General features: G+C 48.0%; 1 long non-coding RNA gene and 5 other non-coding genes across 8 annotated transcripts; 4 read left to right on the top strand and 2 right to left on the bottom strand.

Moving 5' to 3' along the window:
- Positions 1-8717: 8717 nt before the first annotated feature.
- LOC128786152 (uncharacterized) lies at positions 8718-16807 on the bottom strand. Of its 3 annotated transcripts, none has more exons than XR_008430193.1 (3): positions 16267-16807; positions 14463-14596; positions 8718-8804 (listed from the first exon to the last, which is right to left on the bottom strand). It is a non-coding gene; the product is annotated as an uncharacterized LOC128786152 (long non-coding RNA). The 3 variants fall into 3 exon arrangements; XR_008430191.1 differs by lacking the exon at positions 8718-8804 and adding an exon at positions 13390-13977; XR_008430192.1 differs by lacking the exon at positions 8718-8804 and adding an exon at positions 13390-13853.
- TRNAW-CCA (transfer RNA tryptophan (anticodon CCA)) lies at positions 13504-13575 on the top strand. Its single transcript has one exon. It is a non-coding gene; the product is annotated as a tRNA-Trp (tRNA).
- Positions 15196-15268, top strand: TRNAR-ACG (transfer RNA arginine (anticodon ACG)). Its single transcript has one exon. It is a non-coding gene; the product is annotated as a tRNA-Arg (tRNA).
- TRNAR-ACG (transfer RNA arginine (anticodon ACG)) lies at positions 15781-15853 on the top strand. The gene has a single exon. It is a non-coding gene; the product is annotated as a tRNA-Arg (tRNA).
- Positions 16808-17215: 408 nt separating the features above from the next.
- On the bottom strand, positions 17216-17288 carry TRNAR-ACG (transfer RNA arginine (anticodon ACG)). Its single transcript has one exon. It is a non-coding gene; the product is annotated as a tRNA-Arg (tRNA).
- Positions 17289-18970: 1682 nt separating this feature from the next.
- On the top strand, positions 18971-19042 carry TRNAW-CCA (transfer RNA tryptophan (anticodon CCA)). Its single transcript has one exon. It is a non-coding gene; the product is annotated as a tRNA-Trp (tRNA).
- The last annotated feature ends 5154 nt before the right edge of the window (positions 19043-24196 follow it).

The raw sequence follows: 24196 nt of genomic DNA, 5'->3' as shown, positions 1-24196 counted from the left end.
AGTGGAGGCCATCACCAAGTTTTCCCTTTTCCCTTCAGAAGTCACCTCGATGGATTTTTCTTTGCAGGCTGGATGCCAGGGAGTGCTGGAAAATGCAAACCCCGTGTCCTTCAGGCTGCTTGAACAGAACAAGGATCACCTTCATCAAACAGTGCAGATAAAGGGACCTTCACCAGTCGGACTTTGGAGTAGGGGACACTGAGCTCAACCAGGGTGTCCTGCAAACTGGCCACGCACAGCCTGGGAAGGGAGATGGACCTGGAAACCCACCTGGGGGAGATCTGGATGCAAGGAAAAGTGTTGGTGCTCTGCCTGGGTAGAAGACAATAACCCACCCTGTACCTCTGAGGACTGGCATCTCCAATGTGAGAGATGGTGCAGTGGGATTTCCTGGAATTATGGAATCATAGAATGGTTTGGGTTGGAAGGGACATTAGAGATCATCCAGTCCCACCCCCTGCAATGGACAGGGACAGCTTCCACTATCCCAGGCTGCTCCAAGCCCTGTCCAACCTGACCTTGGACACTTCCAGGGATCCAGGGGCAGCCACAGCTTCTCTGGGCACCCTGTGCCAGGGCCTCACCACCCTCACAGGGAAGAACTTCCAAAGCAAAGAATTTGGGCAGAGCTTATCCAACAGAAAGGAGACAGCAGTTCTCGAGCTACCGTCCAAGCAGGAAGGAACGTGTGGATGCTCCTGTGAGTGTCCTGCTCTGAGTATGTGACCTGAAGTGTCTGAACATGTGTGTGCAGATGGCTTGGTGTTCTCCAGAGAGGATGTGGAGCACGGAGCCAGGGTACCACGTGGCCACGGTGTTCCCAGTGACGGATGGCAAAGCTCCAGGTGTTTGTCTCCAGCTCAGCTGCTCTCCTGTGCTGAGGGCAGCACCACTGCAGAGGGTGATTTGTGCCTGGAGCTGTTTGGATGCTGCAGGCTCCACGGGGACAAGGCTGCATCCTCCACACCACTACAAACCCCAGCTCTGCAGCTGTGGTACATGGGTTGAGTTGCAGAACGTGCCTTGGGAAAGAAATCCAGGACTATGCAGTACCAACAAAAAACAGATTCCCTCCAGAAATCAGGGGCAGGAAATCTCTGTCCCTTGGGCAACTGCTTGTACAACAGCTTGTCTGTCTTCCTTTGGCATGGTCCCACTGCTGTGTTGGCCTCAGCCTCTGGTGAGGCCCAGCAGCCTCCCACCCTCCCCCGCTTCCCAACCTGCCAGCAGATGTCTTTTTTCAGAGCTCACCATGCACAAAGGCTGATCTGTGCTCAGACACGTGGCACAGGAATCGGCTCCTGGGTGGTGCTTGAGAGGTTTTGGGGCTGGGAGGAGTTGAATCAATCTATATCTGCTCCCTGGCCCCAAACGGGAAGGATGTTTCCACTGACTTCATTGCCTTCAGGCCAGGACCTGAGCAGGCTCATTTTTAAATGCATCCTGGGATAAGTTTTTGCCAGGAGGAGCAATTCCTTGGGAGAGTGAACCCTTTTGCCTGCTTGTGATGCCACCTCCTACTCCCAATCCCACTGACAGCATCTTGCCAAACAAGCAAGCACTGGTAGAGCCCAGCAATTCAGCCTGTGAAGAAATTATTGTGGGCTCAGCTCTGGGCTCAGCCCTAGTCCAGAAACCCCCCATGGCTCTCGTTCCAGACCACTGTTCATGGCCTTCTCAGAACTCTGTTCAACAGGTCCATGTCTGTTCTTAAGTTGAGGCCTCCAGAGCTGGACACAGCAAGAAATGATGGGTTTTGCCCCACAGAAAATGGTCAGAGCACACCTTGTGCAATTAACTTCTCCTTTCCAGTGCAGGGCCACATCCAGGTGTCAACTGGATCATTCCTGGCATGTGCCCACCTCCAAAGTGTGGAAAACAGTTCATTTTCTGACAGCACATTTGAGTAGCCACTAACTTCTGAGCCTTACATGATTTGATTTACTCGTGTAGGTACAGCCTCTGAATCCTGACCTGTTTTATCTCCCCAGCATGCCCAGGAGCTGGGCTGTGGTGAGGTGATTTCTTTCACCCCACAGGATTTGGAAGAGCTCCATGTGAGCGGGTGGAATGTTGGAATGTGATCCCCTTTCTCCTGCGTGGGGGTGAGGGAAGATCCAGGCTCGCAGGGGGTTTCACTGGTTTGTGTGGGATTGCCAGGGATGTAAGAGACAGCCTGGATCCAAGGGGCTGCCCACGGCTATGGCACCTCAGCTTCCCCAAGCAGGAGCCCGTGCAACACCATCCTGCTCCTGATTGCACATCACAATGACGTTTTTAGGGCAGAGGAGGAGGATTTGGCTCTCTTTGCCAAACACTGGACTCTTGCCTGGGAACAGCAAACAAATCCTGCTGAGGGAATCCATGCCATGCTTTGATGGACTGAAATCCCCAGTTATCCAGGAGGCTTGTGCTGGTTGACAGACCTGGCGTGAGGGTAGAGCTCTATCCTGGCTATCTGCATGGCTGCAGAGATCCCAAATATACATCCCAAGATGTCTGGATGATTTCTGCATCTCCTTTAGGTATAGGTCTGCTAAGGCAGTACTAAAGAACCCAAATTTGCATCCTTCTGAGCTCTATCAGGTACAGACAGCTGGAGTTCAGAGCTCAATCAGGAATTTCCTACTAAAATCCTCTTCTTCATTTGTCTTTTGCCTGTTCATGGGAGGGTGTTGGAACTGGATGATCTTTAAGGTTCCTTCCAACCCAAACCTTTCTGGGATTCTATGATGATTTTATGATTATTTTTCCTCCTCATGGTTACAGGATACTCCAGCTAGGGCTTAATGAATTTGAGCAGCATTCCCTGTCATACACTAACACCAAAACAGCTCATGCTGCTGTTCAAGCAACTCCCCATGAGCTGAGCTGGCTGCTTTGCCCCAGGTGAATTCAGGGGTAGAGAAACCACATCAAAAAACAGTTTTATAAGGTCTGGAAGTGTCATTCTCCACCATCCACCCTATCCTTGGTGCTTTCTCTCTCTTCCCTCTCTGTGAGACAGGAAGGGAATTCATCTTATTCACTGGTCAGGAAATAATGATGGATTTTTGTTTATTTTTTTGGTTGTTGTTGGGTTGTGGTTTGGGGTTTTTTTAAGGTTGTTTCCATCCAGATCAGCAAACAAGGGAACACCCAGCAGTGGGACAGTGGGACCATGCCTGTGAGCATGCCCATTATTGCCAGAGGGACAATATTCCCTATAAACTGAGCTTTTCCACCTTTCCTGGTGGACTGGCCAGTAGGTCCAAAGCATATCAGGGGCAGGATGCCCAGTGACTACAAGGCAGATGTGCAAGGTGAGCTCCAAGCACCCACTCTTCACTTTCCTAGGAAACCAGGCTGTAACCACCATGGCTGAGCATTCCCAGATGAGGGGCATGAACAATGAACCCTGTGGATGAATGTGAGAAATAAACTGTTTGATTTGGAGAGGTGCCCTGGTTCAAACTCCTCCCCGTGCTGTCCTCGTACATCAGCGCGCGTCAGAGGGATGGGCTGGAAATGGGCAGGAATTTGGCTCTGGATTCAGCCCTGTCCCCGTCTTCACAATCAGTTCCCAAGCCAACAGCCAGCTCTGGGTTATCTGGCTCTCCTGAGGGTTCATCCAGCTGCAGGGGATGTCCAGGGGAGTGCTGGCATCTCCTGTGTGTGCTGGAGTCCCAGTCATGACCCGAGGAGATTAACTGGGCTGCCCATCAGTGAATGGAGATGCTTGGATGAGCGAATTGTCATCCCTCTGGCAGTGGGGCCTGACCCTGGTGAGGTCAGTGGGAATTTTCCTGTTTGATTCATCAGAACAAGAATTTCATCTCCCAGGGAGGACTTTTCCCTGGCTCTGTCTGAGCAGTGCCTCAGCTGGTTGGCATAGCTCTCTCATTGCATCATTGTTTCCTTGCTTTCACAGAAATGATTGACCCAGAGAGAAATATTTTACCTGGAAAGGGAGACCAGGAGCTGACAAAGGCAGGGAAGTGTCAAAATGTTATGTGGAAAAGACACAGAAGCCTTGAGAGTGGATTTGGACAGAAAATGTATTTAGGCTGAGGGAGCTCATAGGAAGAAAGCTGTGAGGGACAAAGAGACTGATTTCCTTGGGGCAGGGTGACCAAAAGGGAAAGGAGTTGCACCAGAAATGCAGCCCATGGGTGGAGAGGGCAGTCTGTCAGGGTAATGGAGCCCTGACAGGCTGCCCAGAGCTTTCAGATCCCCTCCTTTCCATGTTTAAAACAAGTAAACCTGGGATCTTAGGGAAAAAAATTGTTCCCTGTGAGGGTGCTGAGGCCATGGCACAGGGTGCCTAGGGAAGCTGTGGCTGTCCCTGGATCCCTGGAAGTGTCCAAGGCCAGGCTGGACAGGGCTTGGAGCAACCTGGGACAGTGGAAGATGTCTCTGCCCATGGCAATGAGATGGTCTTTAATGTCCCTTCCAACCCAAACCATTCTGGGATTCCATGACTGCCTTGAGAACCTGGCACAGCCTGGAAAGGAGAAGTAGATGGGGGAAGTTGCCTGAGAAGCACAGACCACACTCACCTTTATGTCAAACCAGGTGCCTTTTGCGCCAAAAGTGATGCCAAAACAACTTTCCCCATTGCAGCTCTTTTCTCTGGGAAGGGAAATAAAGGGACAGAGTCACCCTGGTGTTCTGGGGTGGTGAGGAATGCTGTGCTCACTCCTGGTCAGTGCCATCCCACCACTGGCAGCATTGCTGACTCATAGGTGGGCACTTACTGCTTTGTTAAACCTCAGGTTTATTGGTTTCAGGTAAGCAGAAAGTCAATTTTTCACCTGGGCATGTCAGATAACAATCAGAGTCCCAAAAGGGCCACAGATATGGGTGGCCCCAGCTTCTTCTTGTCACAGTGTTTCCTAAAATGTTACAGCAAAACCAAAGTGTTCAGAAGTCCACGAGTGAATCCACAGCCATATTCTGCCAGGGGAGCAACAGTCACAGAAACCACAAAATCTCCTTCCCAGCAGCTGCTCATGCCGTGCCAGTGGAGCCTGCAGCTCTCCATGCACTGCAGTGGCTCCTTTGGAAACTTTCAGCTCTCTGTGGTGGCAGGTGTCAGATTTTTGCAGCAGAGAATGATGGGTTCAAAGCAGTACTGAGCCACGTATTCACCAGAAACACAGCTTCCCACACGGCACAAGCCCCCTCCGTGGTTACAGCTGTCTGGCCCATGAGCATCTCCTGGACAAGGGAGAAGCAAATTCATGGATAAAATTTGCGGGATTCCTTCTGGCACCGTGTTCCCAGCCAGCCAAACCAGCACTGGGAGCACACAGAGAGCCTGGGCACCTTGAGCACACCCGGGATCCCCATAGACAGGTTCAGATACTCATGCTAGAAATCCCAAGCTGCTAAGCCAACCTCCCTCAAGGAATCTTTTATCATGGAGCTGTTTTTTCAGGATGTTGGCAAAGACTGTGCATGGGAGGTCAGAGGGGTTGTCCTCTCCCTGCCGAGGAGGCAACTGCAGCCTGAGAAAAGGCAGGAACATTTTCCCAGAGCACAGGATTTCTCCTTTAGGGCTTCTCCTAACTCAGTGGTGTGCCCCATTTTCACACCTTCCTCCCTGCTCATTTTTTGTATTCCCCCAAGGAATTAAATAAACAATTTTCCCAAAGTACCTCACCCACTCTCTCACCCAGAAAACCTCTTTCCTCAGTACCTATCACACAGTGAAGAAAGATCATCCCTGTTCCCAGATATCCTGTTCACCACCCCAGGCCTTCCTGGTCTTACCGTGCTGGGTCAGGGAGATGAATATGAAAACAAGCACAAGGATCCCCATTCCTTTGCCTCTGCTGGAAAATCACAGGGCTGGGAGTGAGATTTCACAGAAGCCTCTGTGTGCTGCTGGCATGCTGGATGGCATCTGGGAAGAGGGTGGGGAGTAGGCAGGAGTTAATTATATTCCAGTTCCGGAGTAACATTTGCTGCTGAGAAACCCTTTCATGTCATTCTGACCCAGAGCTGCTGCTCCAAACGCATGGGCGTTTTTCACTGGTTACTGGCTTTCCTGATTCCTCTCCTTGGCAGCTGGCATTTTGGGCTGGTAGAATTCCAGCTGGAAAAAAGAAGCTCAGAGGGATCCTCTGCCCTTCACCTACAGCCAGCAAAATCCCTTGGAAGTGACAGGGAGGAGGGAAGCAACCTGCAAGGGAAGACTCCTGAGGATCTGCAAGGAGGAGAAGGATGCAGGCTGGGAGTGATTAATTTTTAATCTGAGCTCGTGTGAATATTTTCTCCAGCTGAAACCTGGGTGTTATTTTTTTTTGCCCAGCTTTGGCTTCCAAGGAATTTGGGAGGCTTCATTCCTGAGTGTGATGAGCACACAGTGCTGGTGGAAGAGCTGTTAGTTCAGCAGTGCACCCGTGGTGGTAAATCTGTGGTGAATGTGCAGCTCTGGCTGTAAAATGTGATATTCCAGCTGCCCTGCCTGGCCCTGCTGCTTGCTGTCCCTTCAGCTGTGGTAATAAAACTGCTCTGTGAACACATCTTAAACTGACAGGGTAAAGAGCAAAATTAAAAGCCCCCTTCTCCCTAAAAAAAATACCCCAACAGAGCAACATAGAGTCATTTAGGTTGGAAAAGGCCTCCAAGGTCATAAAGTCCAACCATTTCCCAGCTCTTCCAAGGCACAACTAAATCATGTCCCCAAATGCCACATCTGTCTCTTTTTTAAATCCCTCAGAGACAGGGACTCCATCACTGTCCTGGGCACCCTGTTTTAATGCTTAACCACCCTTTCCATGAAGAAATTCCTCCTGATGTCCAACCTGACCCTCCACTGGCACAGCTTGAGGCCCTTTCCTCTTTTCCTTTCCCTGTTCCCTGGGAGCAGAGCCTGACCCCCCTGGCTGCCCCCTCCTGTCAGGAGTTCTGCAGAGCCAGAAGGTCCCCCCTGAGCCTCATTTCCTCCAGGCTGAGCCCCTTTCCCAGCTCCCTCAGCCCCTCCCTGAAGTGTCCAAGGAATGACTGGATGTGGCACTCAGTGCTCTGGTCTGGGTGACAAGGTGGGGACTGGTCACAGGTTGGACTCAATGACCTTGTAGATCTTTTCCAACCTTAATGATTCTGTGATTAATTGTTCTCAGTCCTCTAGAGCATCCAAGTGCAAAATCAACATGGTAAATAAGATTAGGCTGGTAAGAAGGATTAGGGGATGGGGTTTCCAAGGATACAACAGCAAATTTTTGTGTAATTCTACACGTAATAGAGAGACATTCTGCCTCCTTCCATAAATAAATTACTGTTATACCTGTTTATTTATCATTTATTGCCTTCTTTATATAAAGACACGTTACCACTATTTAATTACACACTTTGCATGTTGAGAACAACAGACACGTCTACAACACTAGGAATAAAATTTGTTTATTTTCTTGGCTGTTCATTCCCATGGTTTTCTGCAGTCCCGCGAGGTTTTTGTCACACTTCTGTGCAGCACTTCCATCCTCTGCGAGGGCAGAGTCCCTCTTGCTCTTGCAGACATCTGATTTCTGGGGGCACACAATGGCCCCCCTCATCTTGGCAGATGTGGAAGTCGGATGTCGTGTCTGCAATTCAGAGGGCTTAAGTCAAACCAGTCAAACCTGACACTGCCACCCAAACCATCTCACACACAAAAAATGTTGGGAAGTTGTGTTTACTGTGTCCCCAAAAGCAAAGACACAAAGATGAACTTTGGGGCTTATCACAGCACTTCTGTAAAAGAAGGAATTTGTGACCCACCAGCTTGGAAAAGAATTAAATGAGGGAGGGATATTGTAGAGCTGTGAAAAAGATGGATGCAGAATGACTGCATTTCAAATAGGTGGCACTGAATAAAATTGCGAGGGATGAGGTTTTAAAATAAATGGAAGGAATTCCTAACCTGGGGGGAAAAAAAATCCAGTAAGGACTTTTAAACACCAGGATGCCTAAATCTAAAAATCCTGAGCTGCAATTTCATGAAAGCCAGAATAAAATATAAGGAAATGTAATGATATGGTTGTGGTCACTTTACACACACAGAGTAACTGTGAGGAAATATCCACTTCTGGCCACGGACAGATCCAGGATGCTGGATCAGAGGAACTCTAGGATTAGCACAGTTGTTTCTAAAGTATATATTTATGAATGATTTATGCTGAGGATTACCTATTGAGAAGTACCAAAACCAAGCAATTCTGGGAAGATTCAGATAAAATAACAAGGAAGAGGTCAGTTGGCACCCATTAAGCACAGCAGGGTGGGTGCAGCCAGCAGTCCCCCAACAGATGATTATAGGAAGATTTACCAAGGAAGGAGGACTGTCTGTGGGCCAAAATTTTCATTTTATTTCCCCAGCTGGAGGTAGAGCTCTGGGTCATTTTGGCCATTCCCAAAGGCTCCACACTGATGTCAGTGGAGGAACACACAGGTCCATCTTTGTACATGGAAGGAGATGGCTTAGACTCTGTGCCTGGAAATGTCCAAGGCCAGGCTGGATGGGGCTTGGAGCAGCCTGGGATAGTGGAAGGTGTCCCTGCCCATGGCAGGGGGTGGAACTGGATGAGCTTTAATGTCCCTTCCAACCCAAACCATTCTGGGATTCTATGATTTGGAGGCAAAGTTTGTTTTGCTGAGTTCAGCCATTTCCCCCCAGATTTTGCCCTCCTGGGCAGGGTTCCCACACATACCAACGCAGCAGGTCCTCCGGCGCCGATAGCAAGTTCCAAAGGCAGCAAACGGCTCTGGGCAGGATTTCAGATGGAAGCAGTAGCCGTGGTATTCCAAACAACGCAAGGTATCCCTGGGCAAGCCGAGACCTACAGGGGGAATGGGATTCCCAGCTGTGCTGCAGGATCAGTCCATTCTCATGGTCTTCCTCCTGCTGAAACCCCACAGATCCCGTTTAGGGGTCTGACACAAATACCCCCAAAACCCAGAAGTTTTGTGGAACTCATGGGACCTCAGAGCATTTCAAGGAAGGTTTTTGTACAACTGGAGTGAAACATAGAGGTTGATGTCAATTTTCTGAACATATCCTGGCCATTTTTTGCTATAATGGGAACAGCCCAGTCTTGGATGCTTCTGAGTTCTGGGACTGCAGTGCTGCAGGGACATGCAAGGGACATGCAAGGGACATGCAAGGTCATCACATGCTCTGAAGATAAAATTATGACTTTTAAAAACTCCCAAAAGCAGGATCTGGCTCAATTAACAGCAGGAAGAAACAGTTTGCCTAGTCCCTTTTTTCTCTGAAAGCCTTTCTTCAAGCTGAGGAGTTTCATTAAGCATGAGGAACAGGTAGGATAAAAACACAATCAGAAAATGAGTCAGTGCAGCAGAAGGGCTGAGGAAGGGGAACCTGAATATTCAGAGAGCTGAAGTCAGTGGTGCAGTTCAACTTGAACAGGGAACACCTCTGCTCTCTTCTACCTACACAGAGGGGACAATTTTTAACCCTGGGGTTAGAAGAGGAGGTGATTTCCATGGTGCCACCATCCAATAGTGCCACAAAGTGGCATAAAGATATTTCAAAGAGTCATAAGACCTGGCAGAGGCTTCTGTGGGGAAGTTCTGGTGTGACACCTGCCCACCATAGGTTAATTTTTCACTTCTGCTTTTAGACTGAGAAAAAGGGAACTGCTCTAAGGAAAGGAGCTGAGGAGAACGTTCTGCACCACCACACAAGCGAGCTGTACCTCCTACACAGGCAAACCCCAGCGTGGGGCTTGCCCCTTACCTGGAACAGCCTGGAGGAGGAAAAGCAGGAGAGCCATGAGGCAGGAGAAGAGCTTCATGGTGGAAGGTCTCAGCTGCAGCGTCGAGACAGGGCCACAATGCCAGAACCTTTGAGCAGGGGAGGAGGGAGAACTCTGGCATTTATAGGGCAGTGGGAACAGCTGTGGCTGTCTGGGGAACCTTGGCAGGGGTGGCAGGGGAAGGCAGCAGGTACAGCCTGACCTCTGCACATGGCTCAACCTGAGCAGTGGCTCAGGGGCACAAAAACAAGGGGACAAATAGCTGTGCCTCCCTGCCTTCCCCACTGGGAAGGCTGCTGGGAGGCCCCCTTATCAATATGGATCCACCCAGAGAGCATCATTAACTCGAAATGTCAATGTGGTTGGTAATGGATTATCTGGAGAAAATTAGCCATCGTTTGGTGGGAGAGAAGGCAGCTGGAATATCATAGAATCATCATGGAATCATAGAATAGTTTGGGTTGGAAAGTATATTAGAGATCATCCAGTCCAACCCCCTGCCATTGGCAGGGACAGCTTTCATTGTCCCAGATTACTCCAAGCCCTGTCCAACCTTGCCTTGGACACTTCCAGGGATCCAGGGGCAGCCACAGTTTCTCTGGGCAACAGAGAATATCTGATCCTGCTGCATGTCCTGTGATGCAACAGTTGTTCCCAAGAGAAACAAATAAATGATAATGATCATTTGCGTGTACATTTTTCATGTACACAAACATATAAAATGGTTGTATTTTTTTCTGTGAATGGTTCTGTGAAGAAAAACAAAGTGGATGGTGTTCCTGTCTATGGCAGAGGGTTGGAATGAGATGATTTTTCAGACCCCTTTCAACCCAAACCCTTCTGCCATTCTATGTTTCTATGATATATGAAGTGCAGATTATCAGTTTTCAGGTGTCACCAGCAGCACCTTCAACTTTGCAGGTGCACAAAGAGCACATGACAAGTGAGATTAATGAGTTTTCCTCAGCATTTGTCTGTACAGAGTTTGAATGATATCAACAGACACGTGGAAGTGGCAGCTGACAGCTCAGGTTCTCCCTCCATCATTTACTTCAGCCTCTTTCTGTACAAGGTATTTATTGATGTTGTTCTGACCCAGCAGCCTTGATATCAACAATACAAACCTCCCCCTCAGCCATGTTCATTGTTCTCTGTCTGCCTCTTTGCTTTCTGTGTTTGCTTTCCATTGCAAATTTGCAGGTGCCCTGCACTCGTGAAGGAGAGGTGTTTGTGTCCATTTCCAGGTACTCCAGGGACAGAGATTAAACAAAGGCTGCAACAGAACCCTTCAGCTGGCTCAGGTTCCCACTGAATCCAAGGGGATCCTAGCTGAGATATTCATCTCAGCTCTCAGACAGCATCTGTCAATTGTACTTTGTCAGACTGGAGCAGACACTCAGCTTTCTCAACAATTATTTTTTAAATCACAAAAAAAAAAAAAAAAAAAAAAAAAAAAAAAAAAAAAAAAGTCTTGTTCTGTAGTGATGGCCTGGAAATGTTTGCCTTTTAAAATTTTATTTCCATGGGAGGTAAAGTACAAATTCAAAACCTCAAGTGTGTTAACAATGATGGAAGAAGACTGACTGCCCAGTAATCTCATATTCAAAATCCCTCCTCATCATTCCCAGAATGTCCTCACTATCAGACCACAAGTGCTTATACAATCACAGTCCCCTTCAAATTAAGGAATAGGAATCATCCTAGAAAAATCCCCAACTTTTTGAAATTTAAGTACCATCTCAGTCTGCCTTGATGCCTCTGCACTGTTTGCTTTTTTCTGTTCTCCTCCTTTCCCAGGTTACTTTCCCAGTTTATTCCAGGTCAGAGACATGATTTATATGGTTCACAAAAGAAATGCTTACACACAGTGGAAGTTCTGCCCCTCCCCTAAGGATCTCTTGTGAGAAGCTGCCAAGGGAGTTGGGGTGGCTCAGCCTGGAGAAAAGGAGGCTCAGGGGGGACCTTGTGGCTCTGCACAACTCCCTGACCGGGGGGGGGCAGACAGGGGTGGGTTGGGATCTTCTCCCAAGAAACAAGGGACAGAGCAATAGGAATCACCTCAAATTGCACCAAGGGAGGTTTCGATTGGAAACTGGGAACAATTCCTTCACACAAAGCTCTGCCCAGCCCTGGCACAGCTGCCCAGGGCAGTGGTGAAGTCCCCATCCCTGGAGGGGTTTGCTGATCTGGCCTGGGACTCATATCCCCTGGAGTAAGGGAGTTTTTATGAGAAGGGAAGACTTCCTTTCATTTTCAGTCATGGGACAGCTCTGAAAATAATACCTGGGATGCTAGATTTATGGGAAACATCTGCTTTCCCAGAGCACTTAACCAGATTTGTGTTATGGCAATGTAAATCAGCAGGATTTGACTGCAGTTGGGCTGAACTGGTCCTGGAACTGGCTGAAAACCCGACTTTATTTACAACATTGTAAGGAGCAAGGGACAGAGTAGAATGGATGAGGGGAGGTGCCACTAGGGGTGGTCAGCGGGGAAAAATATGGGGGGGGGAAATCTAATAGCAACCATTGGGGTTGAATAGACAAAAACTTTGGGCTGTGGAGGAAAAAACACTGTATTTCCAGGAAGGAAACAAGCTGAATTTCCAGTCTGACCTTGGGATGGAGGATCCTTCATGGAACAAAATGAATCTCCAGCCTGACTTACAGCTCATGGAGCCCATGAGCTGGCTCCTGGCTCCCTCTTGTGGGAAAAGGTGCTGGAGGAGGAAGGGACCCCGTGGTGCAGGATTTGTTCAGGTGGAAAGGTAAAAGCAAGAGGAAATACCTCTTTGCTCCATCCTCAGCACTGGTAATTCACAGGGAAAATGTGTGATAATTATTAATATGTTTGGACAGCAGGGATGGGATCTGGTTTCAGGCATCAGATTTTACAGAGGAATTGAATTTTTGGAGGGAGTCACATTCAAGGTAAGTGTTTAACTTTAAAGTTAATGTTTCCTAACTTCATATAATTTTATAACATTTCTATAACTTAAAAAATCTATGTAACTATAGTAATACTGAGATCTCTGCTCTTACCAGGATTAGGTTGAGCCAGAGAGGAGTTTCCTGGTGCTTTGCCCATTGCACTGCTGGCCACAGCCCCTGCCTGTATTTCCCCTCTCCAGACACCCTGGTAAGACCCTGGAGACTGTCTCCAGCATGTCTCCCATGGGGTGGGAATGAAGCTGGGATGGAGCTGGAGAGGGCTAAGGACGGCTTCACGTCCTTACTGATACTGTTGTCCATGGCAGCCTTGCCCTAAGCGCCCATGAGGAAAGGACTGGGCAGCTGGAGCTGCTGGTGGACCTTGCCTGCAGGGGTGGGACATCCTGGCCTCCTTGTAGGAGCTCCAGGTGCCACTCCCAGCTAGCACAGGGCTGTGGCTGGGGCAGCACATCAGGAGCTGTGACTGGCCTGAGCCCACGTGTGCTCTACTCTGCCGAAACCATTTCTGACTGGGTCCACAGCCAAAACCCACCTTGGGCTGCCCTGTGTTCCCCCACTGAGCCACCATCCTCCCTTGGAGCATCCCTGAGCCTGGTTCCTGCCCTCACTGACCCTGTAGGTCCCCTCATTCCACCCCATACCTTCATCCTGCAGCCTGGTCTCTGCAGCCAGGCCTTGGCCACCCTCCCCTCAGGTTGTCCCTCCACAGCCACAGCCCTGCTCCTGGGGTGCAGGGACACCCCAGGTTGGTCCCCATGGAAAGGATGTTCCCAGCAGCCAATCCAAGGCCCCTGAACCCCCTTCACCCTGACCTCGTGGCGCAAGGGCAGCGCGTCTGACTCCAGATCAGAAGGCTGTGTGTTCAAATCACACCGGGGTCACTCTGGGGTACCACTGGCACCCCTTTGCTTTTCTGGGGGGCTGCTCTGTGGGAGGGTGTCTTAGGCTAGGGGGGTGTGTATTCTATTTCCATCTGTTGGAGGTGGGGCAGTTGTCTTCTGTTAATTGGGCAGCTTTTCTTTATATCTTCCACAATCCATCCTCCTTCCAGGGAGATATCTTCTGTTCATGCGTCAGTGAGTGTCACTGCATGGCTGAGAAAATTCCATCATCCAGCTGGGAGATACTCTGCCCAGGGGGAGGAGCCAAGCATTCCTACCTGGATAGAATTTGAGGCTTGGAACACCACAGGCAAACTTTTCCCACTGGATTCCCAGAGGAGCAGCTTTCTTCTCCACTGGATTCCCAGAGGAAGACCAGGCCCATCTACACCAGCACTGGACCTTCAGAGGAAAACTCCACCCTTGTACAGGATCCCTGCTCCAGCTGGCACTCCAGGAGGGCTGCAGCCACCATGGAACGGGACTGCTGCCACCACCCTGACCCACAGGGTGTCAGGTCCTATTCTGACTCTGTCAGTGATTTGTTTTCTTTTTGTACTATTGCACTTGTATTTTTAATTTTCCTACTAAAGAACTGTTACTCCTCTTCCCATATCTTTGCCTGAGAACCCCTTAATTTCAAAATTATAAAAATTCGGAGGGAGGGGGTTTACATTTTCCATTTCAAGGAAGGCTTCTGCCTTCCTACCTGTCTTTTCAAACCAAGACAGAGGGGCAGGGCTTAGGGGATAGGGGCATGAACTAAACTCTACAGGGAACATGATGCCCAGAGCTCTCCTTTGAGCAGGGAGCTGTGCTGGATAGAAATTATGGGTCAGGATGCAAGCAAGGAGGTTTTGTTGTGGTGGGGGTCTGCCATAATTTACCTCAAGAAGGAGTTAGTGCCTTCCTCAGGAAAATGTAGGAAACTTCTTAACTACAGGTTCAGTCACTTCTGGAGGACCTGCACATGCTTGCCTGGCAAGGTAACATGGGGTGGTATGGTCAGTCCAGGGGATACCTGGAGGGGAATGAAGAGCAATTACTCTTGTGTAGGATTATGGAAAAAGGGACAAGTTTCTGATGAACAAATACGGAAAGATTTTTTCAAGAATATTAAGACCATCTGGAAAGCTGTAGCCTGGGCAATCACAGCTCTGAGTCGGCCTGAACAGTATGGAAACAATCCTTCAGAAAGCCATGCCCAAAAGGAGGAAAGATAAAAAATGAAAATGACTGGAAGGCCAAGGATTTACCAAAGGCAGACCACCCTAGACCAAAGGAATAGATTTCTTTGAAGAGATTATTTCTTTGGTGATCAAGTGGACACTGAGGAACATCTTTTATCTTGACTTCGGTTTCACCTCTGACAAGGACTCCCAGACGTGTCCCTGCAGCAGGACACGCACACAGAGCAGCTGAGCTCAATCCAAAGGCAAAGCAAAGGGCCAGGAGCAGGCACTGAGGGGGTTGGGGTCAGGGGTTGGTGGTCCAGGGGACCCTTCACTGCTGGATGCTGAATTGGGTGTGGTTTGGGGTCTCTGTGGTGGGAGCAGAGACTGTTCCACAGAAGGAAGGACACAGCCAGCCTGGTGGGGACATGGGAATGGCAAGGGGACAGGGCCAGTGGCGCAATGGACAACGCGCCTGACTACGGATCAGGAGACTGCAGGTTTAACTCCTGCCTGGCTCAACACTTTTAGCCCACGGAAATTTCTCCTGCCCATCATCCATCCTCCCTCAAGCTCCTGATGTCCTGCCCCACACTCCAAAAGGGGCAGGGCTGGGGCCCACACCAAAGCCAGGGGCACCACAGCAAATCCCACAGTGGAATGCACGTACTGCTGTCCCACAGCCAGGACAGAGACAGCACTCCCAGGATGTGCTGGCACCTCGTGTGCCCTGCTCCACAGCCCCCTCCAAGGCTCACACTGGCCTTGCTGCCCTTTGACAGTGCCTTGACAAGTTTTGCATGGGATAGCAATGGTCTCAGAGTAGGACAAGGTCCCATAGAAGCTTTGGAGCTTCCATCCTTGGAGTTTTTTAAGGTTTGACTACAACCTGATATCAAAGACTGTTGTTCCCTGAGCAGGGATTTGATCACCTGCTTCCCAGGGATCTCCTAAATCTATTTTTTCTGTACTTAATTAATTCTGTCACAAAGCCCATCCAGTGATGGGAAGCCCCCAGAGCTCTGGGAGGGCGGGGCCAGTGGCGCAATGGACAACGCGCCTGACTACGGATCAGGAGATTGCAGGTTCGACTCCTGCCTGGCTCGCAATTTTCCTGCCCACAGCCTGGCTGTCATATTGGTCGTGACAGGGGACATTTTCCCCATGGTGACCTGCCTCTCTCTGGTGTTGTCCCTTCTTGATGGGCTTCCTGCAGAAATTCCCTCGTATCAGGGCAGGCTCTGACTGGACACACTGGTGAAAAAAATTCTCTGTGAGATGGTAAATCACTAAAAGAGGAGCCCAGAGAGGCCGTGGCCTCTATATCCTTGGAGATATTCAGTCTGAGGATGCAGTCCTGATCTGCATGCCATAAATTAAACAGAGATCTGGACTGGAGACCGCAATGTAATTTCCAACACGGATCACTGTTATTTGATGTAAAATTCCCATTTCCATGTTCTTTTGTTGCTTCATCCCTTATTTGCTTTTTCATGGTCCTGTCATCACTGTTTCGTACCTTCACTGTGTCTGTGGCTTGGGCCAGGAAGGTTGAAGGTGTCCATGTGCAGGGTAGCCCAGACCAATTGGCCATCAAGAAAGATCTTGCTACAGCTCACCTGCCTGCCCCTCTGTCACCAGGCTGGAGCAAGTGGAGGTGGCCTTGGGCTAAGCTTTCCCCTCCACTGGGCACCACAGCTCTAGAGAGTTCTATAAGGCCTGGGAAGTTTAACTACACATCCCATAGGAAGGCAGGAGACAGAGCAGCTGAGCTGAGCCTGGAGATCGGTACAGGCATCTCCTCTCCTGGGTGGTGGAACCGGTGGGACCACAGGTGAGGAGGGCAAGGCTGACATGGAATGGGCAGGTGGGAGCAAGGTGAAATCCTGCCACTTCCCTTTAACCACCAATAAATCCAGGTGGTCCTGAAGTGAGGACAGCAGGTGGGATCAGAGGCTGGGGCCAGTTGCTCAATGGACTATGAACTGTGGATCAGGAGACTGCAGGTTTAAGTCCTGCCTGGATCGCCCTGAAACTGGTGGTGGAGGTGACAAGGGACAGCTGCCATCCTGAGGCCCTTAACCTTCCATCTCTCCAACATCACCATCACAGGAACACCCTTTTGTGACATCAAAGCTGTGAGCAGGGCACTGATTCCAGAGCAGAACTTGTCAAGGCACTGTCAAAGGGCAGCAAGGCCAGTGTGAGCCTTGGAAGGGGCTGGGGAGCAGGGCACACGAGGTGCCAGCACATCCTGGGAGTGCTGTCTCTGTCCTGGCTGTAGGACAGCAGTACCTGCATTCCGCTGTGGGATTTGCTGTGGTGCCCTGGCTTTGGTGTGGGCCCCAGCCCTGCCCCTTTTGGAGTGTGGGGCAGGACATCAGGAGCTTGAGGGAGGATGGATGATGGGCAGGAGAAGGAAGGTGCTGACAAAGGGAGCAGGAGGAATTTCCGTGGGCTAAAATTGTTGAGCCAGGCAGGAGTTAAACCTGCAGTCTCCTGATCCGTAGTCAGGCGCGTTGTCCATTGCGCCACTGGCCCTGTCCCCTTGCCATTCCCATGTCCCCACCAGGCTGGCCATGTCCTTCCTTCTGTGGAACAGTCTCTGCTCCCACCACAGAGACCCCAAACCACACCCAGTTCAGCATCCAGCAGTGAAGGGTCCCCTGGACCACCAACCCCTGACCCCAACCCCCTCAGTGCCTGCTCCTGGCCCTTTGCTTTGCCTTTGGATTGAGCTCAGCTGCTCTGTGTGCGTGTCCTGCTGCAGGGACATGTCTGGGAGTCCTTGTTAGAGGTGAAACCAAAGTCAAAATTAATGATGTTTCTCAGTGTCCATTTGGCCATCGAGGAAGAAATTGTATTGTCCCAGAGTGTTCTGCCCTTGGGAAGTCCATGGTCCCTGTCTCCAGCCATCATCACATTCTTCCTTCATTTCAGGAACATTCTCACCTGGCCTCTGAGGTGGGATGGACCAGACTCTTTTTCACTCTTTTCTTGAAAAAAACTCCTTGTGGTGTTCATCAGGAACCTCTCTCTATTTCCATTGTTTACTCTGAACCATTGTCCTTAAACAGTCCAGGACTGACTGTACAACCTCACCTGGTCTTCCAGGGAAATATCACATGGAGATAAGTCCAGGTCCCCTAGGAGCAACTGAGCCTGTAGTTGAGGAGCTTTTTCCACTTTTCAGAGAAAGCCTTCACCCCCTTCAGCTTCCTCATGAGGCAAAGCGCAGCAGACACCCACCACATCTCCCTGCTTTGTCCTGCAGGTCATGATTCACATGACCTGTGACATGTGAATCATGGGTTTGATATCCATGCATCTTCCAGGTGAATGGGGCCTCTGTCCCCGGGAGGCGCTGGGCTGTGGAATTTTTTGCTTATTTTTTTTTGTTAAGGCTAGGATGAAATGTGTGAGGTGCTATTTCATGTTTGGACTCAGATGTTTATTAGTTGTTACCTATATAATAGTTTCACAAACTGTGAGTTCTACAGCATTTTATTTCAACAAACTAAACATGGAGCTGTATCTCTCTCTCGATAAGTTTTTTCAAGGATAAACTGTTCAATTAAGAAATGACACTTAAATTATTATTTTTTTGACTTAATAACTAAGTCAACTATATACTTGTGGATCACAATGTGGATTTTTTAATCTAATGACACAATACTACTCCAACGTATGAAGAAGAAGGTGAAGAAGAAGGACTAGCTTCTGCTCTAAAACCTATATCTTGTTTTATATATATATTACTATATTCTAAAACCTTTAACTCTAAGTTTTCTACTATGTGATATTACACATTTCTATTCAAACTACACACCCATAATCCCAGTTCTGTCATTCAATTTTGGAAGCTTTCTCCATGGCCTCAGGTCAAATGCAGTGTTCTCTTAGGGGCCAGTGCCTGTCAGCACAGAAAGTCTAAAAGTCTCAGTAACCAGGGTTCCAACACTGGGCCACTATTTTTCCTGTCCCTCTGGAGACGCCACATCCAGGAGCCTGTTTCTCCTGGGAGAGGCTCTGCAGGGCTGCTCTGGGCAGTGGCCATTTTTGGCTTTCTTCCTCTAAGTATCTCATTTAGAGCCCTCTTTTCTCAGCAAGGCAAGGCAGGCGACGATGGTGCCACTCCTCTGTCAGGTGATGCAGAATTCCCATTTCCTCAAAGAATGCCCCAAACTCCGGGATGATATTTGAGCAAAGAGTGCCCCACCTCTGACCTCGTGGCGCAATGGCAGCGCGTCTGACTCCAGATCAGAAGGCTGTGTGTTCAAATCACACCGGGGTCAGGATGCCCCCTCTGTGGGCATATGAGATGGGCACTTACTTTTGCCTTCCCACTCTGTAACTCTGTACCCCAAATCCCTGCTGGAGGGCAGTGGATGAGCCATGGCAGAGTGGTCTTTCCTTGCTGGGTGAGTGTTCAAAGTATCTTCAAAGTTATGCTTCTTCAAAGCGCAACTTCAGCTTTCCCTTATCCAATGTTTGCAAATCTGACAGGAATAGTGGGCAGGCACCCCAGATGTGGCTTCATGTCTGGGTATCAATTCTTCTGGTCCCAAAACCCCTTTGGAAGGGTAAGTAGCTATTAGGGGGGATAAGATCCCTTAGTATGTTCTTCCTCAGATTGAATAAACCAAATTTCTCCCCGTCTCTCCTCACATCCCCTGTATCCAACTCCCCCTCCACCTTGACGGCTCTCACTGAACTTGTTTCACTATGTCAGTGAGGTTTTTTTGTTGGTTCTGTTGAAACACCTGGCTGTGGGGAGCCTTTGCTGAGCCATCAGGACTGGTCATCAGGATTTTTAACTCTCTGCTTAGTGTTCTCTTGATTCCCCATGGTGAGATAGACAGAGGGGATGGAGGGCTGGAAAAAAGGCTTGAATCTGTAGGAATTACCTTATATGAGTTATAATTCATAAAAAAGTAGTTGAACTCCTTTAAGAGCTCTTTCGAGGTGAATTTAAAAATATATAGACAGGAGACATACTGAAATAAGACAATGGATCAGTAAGACAGACAAGAACCTAAGATCCCTTATTCCATAACGCCTGGAGTGCCACCAAAGGGTTGAGTGAGCAGGGATTTCCTCAAGATGTCGCTGCCTTACTGCTTTCAATGTCACAGAATCATCCAGGTTGGAAAAGACCTCCAAGACCATTAAGTCAAATGTCCTTGTCTTTGGCTCTGTGATTTTCTGTCCCTTTGATTTCTCAGAATGGAAAGAAACTCAGGTATTTCCTTTTGTAAATCTTTAACAGATGAAAAAGCCCCAAAAAGTACAATTTTCAAGATGCTGTTGTTGGGGCAACTGGCACTCTCTTGAAAAGGTATCTGGTAGGAAGCATTATTCTTGTAGACTTCTCATCAGAAGAATTTTCACTGCAGGCAACGGGAACAGTTTTAGATTTCATAAAAATGACGCGTTTACAACTATTCTCATTTTTCAAAGGACCAAACTCTTAAGACTTCTGGAAGCCTTTTTTTTTTTTTTTTTTTTTTTTTTTTTTAACAGGAGCATTTTGAGTCACAATCTAAGGAAGGTGTCCCTGCCCATGACAGGGGGGCTGGAACTTTCAACCCAAACAATTTGATGATTCTATGAAGAGCCTGGTGATGAGGTTTAATCAAAGGGAGACTTCAACAGAGAGTAGAACTTGATGTCTCCAATTCAAGGCAAGTTGTCATATGCTACTTAACAACCAAGAGTATTTCATAATCTTGAGACTCTCCAAATGTTTCCAGTTAAAATACTCTCTCTTGCATAAACAAGGAAATCTTTGAAGCTGTATCAAATAGGGAAATGTGAGGGACAAAGGCTTAAAATATTCCACATTGCTGTAAATTCCTGTAACAAATTCTCTTTCCTATATAACTTTATTTTCCGGTGAAAATCCAGTTCTCAGGGAATTGTGATCAGCCCTATCAAGGTCTGTTACACAAAGCAGTTTACTCTGAAAATTAACATAGAAGTAGCTTGACCAGAGGAGGATGTGAAACCTGAAGCTGGGACTCCTTCACACAGTGACAGATTGGGTTCAACTCTGGATTGTTTGTGTCTGGTAGAAATGTTTTTCAGTAGAAACTTGAAGTATGTTTTGTCAGGCAGCAAGGTTGGTTTTTATTTTTTTCTGTTTGTATAAACAACAGTGTCACTCTTGTGTCACCAGGCTTCCTTCTAGAATGATCCCATGACTGTTTTGGAAGCTGAAGTTTTGTTTTCATTTCTTTCCACCCTGTTGGCTCAAGTCTCAATGTCCAAGTTGAGGACAAGGTCACATCTCCCTGTGAGTGACCAGGGAAAGGTTGTTTTTAGTCTGCTGGACCTTCCTAAGGATAAAGACCACAGAAACACAGACTGGATAAGGTTGGGAGGCACCACTGGATATCATTTGGTCTAACCTCCCTGCTCAAGCAGGCTCATCCTAGAAGACATTGCACAGGATTTTGTCCAGACAGTTCTGGAATATCTCCAATGAAGGAGATTCTACACCCTCTCCAGGCAACTTGTAGGTCCTCCTGTTTGTGGAGGAAGGCTCATTCCATGCCAAAAAAAAAGCTCTTTAGCCTTTATTCCCTCAGTACTTGAATCAATCAATGAAGTGACTGCTGGGGAAGTGATGGAGGAACCTATTAACATTTAGATATCAGGAAGAATTTCTTCATGGAAAGGGTGGTCAGGAGTTGGAAGGGGCTGCCCAGGGAGGTGGCGGAGTTTCCATCCCTGGAAGTGTCCATGGAATTACCGGATGTGGCACTCAGTGCTCTGACAAGGTGGGGATTGGTCACAGGTTGGATTCAGTAGTCTGGGAGCTCTTTTCCAACCTAAATAATTCAGTGATTCTGTGATTCTAACCAACATTGTGTCTCTTATTTCCTCTGGCCAAGCCTGTCCCTGCTGCTCTCATCCCTTCCCTGTTTAAATCTACATCTCACTCCTGCCTTAGTGTGGAGCAGGATGGGGGTGTCAGGGCTGTGATTGCTCAGTGTTCCATGTAGGGATGCATTTTTATAAATATCTTCAGCAATGGCATGGAAAAAAATCCCAAAGACTGGGGTTTTGGCAATTTTATTCCAGCTATTTAAAAGCCACACCAACAGCAGGGAAATTCATAAAATGGAGCAAGTGGGAAAATATATAACAGAAGTACTCGGGGCTAATGGATTTAGGGGAGAATAACCCAGGTTGTGACACTGGGTAATTTCTTTCCCAATGTACATTTCGTTGACAGCATGAGGTTGATATTTATCTTTCTCTGCAATCAAGAGGCAGAAGGGCTTTCAGCTTGTACACTGATATCTTTAAAATCAGGCCATAAACCAGTATGGGATGGGTTATCAACTAAGAATCTTCAAGAGAGAAATATTTCCTTGGATTTATTTCAGGGGAAAACAACAATAAAAAAGGCTCAAAGCATTTTCTTATCTCTATCTCTGTTGCAATACCCAAGCCTGAAAACTGTCAGACTTCTTTGTCATCAGATTCCAGACCTTAATTCATAATTGATTTTTTGTAAACTCTTTTTTTCTATTTCTTCAGCTGTTTTGCAAGGTGCAGACCCAGGATGTACTCATGAGTGATTTTTAGGTTGCTGTCTTAGGAACTGGGTGAACATCAGAACAAATTCCAAGAAAACCTGTACAAAGCACAGGAACCAGCCTTGTGAGCAGACACCAATGCTGGCAGTGAGATGTAATTAAGAGTATATTTTTTAAATGAATAAATGTCTAAATGAATACAAGCCAGAGCTCATCAGTTTGTAGGTACCCATCATTCTAATTGCATTCCCTTCCCTATCACAATCCATTAGCTTTTCAAAGCCCCAGAAGTGTGCTAGACACTTTTTATGTTTTATGTTCGCAGTGAAAAAGTCATGATGAGAATTTTTCCCAAGAAAGAAAATGGCAAGATGAGGCTGGAGCAGATGGCCCTGCTCAGCACTTCATTCCCCATCTCCTAAAGCTGATAGAGAAATAATATAGGTCTTATTTTAAGCACGGAAAATCAACCAAATTTCTTTCCTTTCCCTGAAGTTTTCCCTGGGATTCTGTACCTTGTGTAAGAACAGGAGCTGTCTGCAAATGGGATTTGATCCAACAGCTTGGCTGCTTACTTCCTTCCTTTATGCTTTTGAGATTTTATATCATATTCCTGTAACCAAAATTGTTCTTGCAACTAAATCATTGCACAAGACCTATGTCCTTTAGATGGTGGAAATGGCTGATTAAATACAGAGCTGCTGTAATCCAAAAGGCCAATTACATTTTAGGGTAAAAGCCAGAGATTTCACTCACTTGTGGTGTGATTGCAACAGCTGTGGTCCAAATAATGTACCAGCAGAACTGCTGAGTGTCCTGGGGCAGGAGGAGTGAGTGGAGAGGAAGGAGGGAAGGAAAGGCTTCTCTCCTGTGAGAACATCCATAACAAAATGTCCTGGGGCAGCACCATGTCCATGTTGGCAGTAAAGCAGTGTAGGAACAGAGGTACAGGGCCTGGCTCTGTAATATCAGCTAAACTGGCTCAGTTTGGGCCCAGAACAACTGTCACAAATCCACGGGGGCTGGTATGGGCTAGGAACCACTCCCTGTGGATAGTTCTAATCCAGCCACCTGTTCCTGAAGCTGAAGGAATTTAACAGTATGGATGTGGCCAGCCCCAGCCACCCTTGTTGCCTCAGAATCACAGAATGGTTTGGGCTGGAAAGGACCTTTGCACCCACACCCACAAACTCAACCTCACTGCCCCTCTGGAGGGCCGGAGATGGGGGTAAAAGGTAGGTTAAACTCTGTTTTATACCCCCAGCAAAGGCGTGGGAGTGAAAATGTGCAGATGATTTGAGAAATACAGCCCCTAATTCTGCTAGGAATTCTTGGCTTTTCCAAAGGTCAATTTCCTAGAAGTGTGTGGCTCATTACCCAGGAGGAATCCCATCCTTGAAGGAGGGGGTGAGGTGCTGCTGTTCAAGACATGGTTTCCCAGGGAAGTCATGCACAGGGGAGCAGGAGCTATTGGCCCTGCATGGCTCTGTGGAGACCTCTGTGCAGAGGAGGCTTGGGGTCATTGAAAATCATCTCAAACGTTTTGTAAACTTCAGCAGATGAGAGTCAGGATGGTTTATGCCATGTCAACATGTCTTTGAAAAAGGGAGATAAAAAATTAACTCTGTGAATTCCCTGTTTTTTGAGGGATTCTTCCATGCTGGAATGGTACAGCTGCTGCAATGTCAGCCCTGCTCCCAGCTGAGGATGGAGCAAACCTCATCCCCCAGCATGGAGACCAGTGTGGTGGGGAAAAAAAACATCGGTGAATGGAGAGCTGAAATGAAAGAGGTGAAATGAAAGGAGAGGCAGAAAGTATATTTACCTGATGCTTCCAGAGGTTAATCTGATAGATCACAGAATGGAATGTTTTGGGTTGGATGGGACCTTAAAAATCATCCA

This window comes from Vidua chalybeata, chromosome 3 (assembly GCF_026979565.1).
Source record: "Vidua chalybeata isolate OUT-0048 chromosome 3, bVidCha1 merged haplotype, whole genome shotgun sequence".
Lineage (NCBI taxonomy): Eukaryota > Metazoa > Chordata > Aves > Passeriformes > Viduidae > Vidua > Vidua chalybeata.
Note: the sequence above shows the minus strand (reverse complement) of the source record. Positions and strands in the feature narration are given on the sequence as shown.